Genomic DNA, 1,618 nt, shown 5'->3' on the forward strand with positions numbered 1-1,618 from the left:
CCTGCAGTGGAACTTATCTTAGAAGTTGTTCGTCTGCTCAAAATCATGCATAGACGTTTTTTTTATTTCACGCCCTGCTAAATTAGTCCACCCATAAAGAGCTTCGACCGATTATTTGTGATAGTCTGTGACGTCGTCTTTGGTCAGCGTCTTCTCTTTAGCGTGTCAAGATGGTCGCTAATGTTGGAGCGGAAGCACATTGTTTTTGTCGTTGTTGTCGCTATTATAAGTCATCTGCTGTCCGGCTCGATTCCTGGGTCACGTCAGGAGATTCGGCGTGTGCAGTTTCAGCACTGCGCACTTTTCTGCGCCTTTCTAAACCCCAAAACGCGTCTTTGTTTTGAGCCGCGTCTCTTGCGTAACTTTGGATTTCTTGGTTTCCAGTTTCTATGATTTACTGAGAAAATGAGGCAGGGTCCCTGCTAAATGTCTCCATATAGTGGGAAAAAATTATATATATATATATAAATTAATTATAATTAATTATGATATATATATATTTCACGTCGTCAGATCTTCCTTTGTGTAAGTCATTTGTGTCAGATTGTTCATTAAACTGGGCTGAAGCTCTGCTGCTGTGACAGGGAGCAGTTTGCACAAAATGTTCCAGCAGCGGCTCTTGGCTCTACGGAGGCCCCGGGTGCCACCCCCCCCCCCCCGCCCAGGGCCTCACAGTTTGTAATCAATGGAAGATAATTCAGAACATTCAATGAGGCGTTCACTTTGGACTAAAAAGTTGGATGCACAGCAGGTTTGCATTCAGAAATACAAAAAAACGAAAGAAAGAAAAAAAAGGAAAAATCTATTATATCACACTTAAACTGGCCACACTTACAACAAAAAAACATTGTGAAAGTTTAAACTACTTAGTATCAACTTTTATAGCTTGTATCTAACTAAATAACATTTAATTAGTGATGTAGAGTGTATATTTATGAGCATTTTTACAGATGACAAAATACTGTCTCTATTATAAAACAAATACATAGAAACCATTAATTTTATCTACCAATTGGCGGTGAGCCAGAGTCTATTCCAAAACCCAGCTGTGGTTTTCATGAGCACACACTGAGACCAGAGTGACGCATAAAGTACCTGTTGAAACGTTCAGCTGATAGTTATTTTTCTCTAAAGACTAAGAAAATGTGAACATTGAAATATGCATCTGGCTCTAAGTTCTTTTTTCTTTTAAGAATCATCATTACTGAATCGACTGGAGAGTTGGGTCGGACTCTCCGGTCCAGTGCTCAACTGGTTTGAATCCTACATAAAGAACAGGGATTTCTTTGTTTCAATTGGAAACTTCTCATCAAAGAGGTCAAAGGTCACATGTGGGGTACCCCAAGGTTCAATCCTAGGACCCCTTTTATTCAATATTTATATGCTCCCACTAGCTCAGGTTATGCAGATGACACACAGCTCTACATTACGATGTCACCAGGTGACCTTTGACCCCATCCAATCACTGAACAGATGCTTAGAACAGATAAATGTGTGGATGTGCCAAAACTTTCTCCAGCTGAACAGAAACAAAACTGAAGTTATTATTTTTGGACCTAAAGAGGAACGATCTAGAACTATAGAGCTAGAGTTATAGATCTAGAGCTATATATCTAGA

Source organism: Xiphophorus couchianus, chromosome 2 (genome assembly GCF_001444195.1).
Source record: "Xiphophorus couchianus chromosome 2, X_couchianus-1.0, whole genome shotgun sequence".
In the NCBI taxonomy this organism is placed as follows: domain Eukaryota; kingdom Metazoa; phylum Chordata; class Actinopteri; order Cyprinodontiformes; family Poeciliidae; genus Xiphophorus; species Xiphophorus couchianus.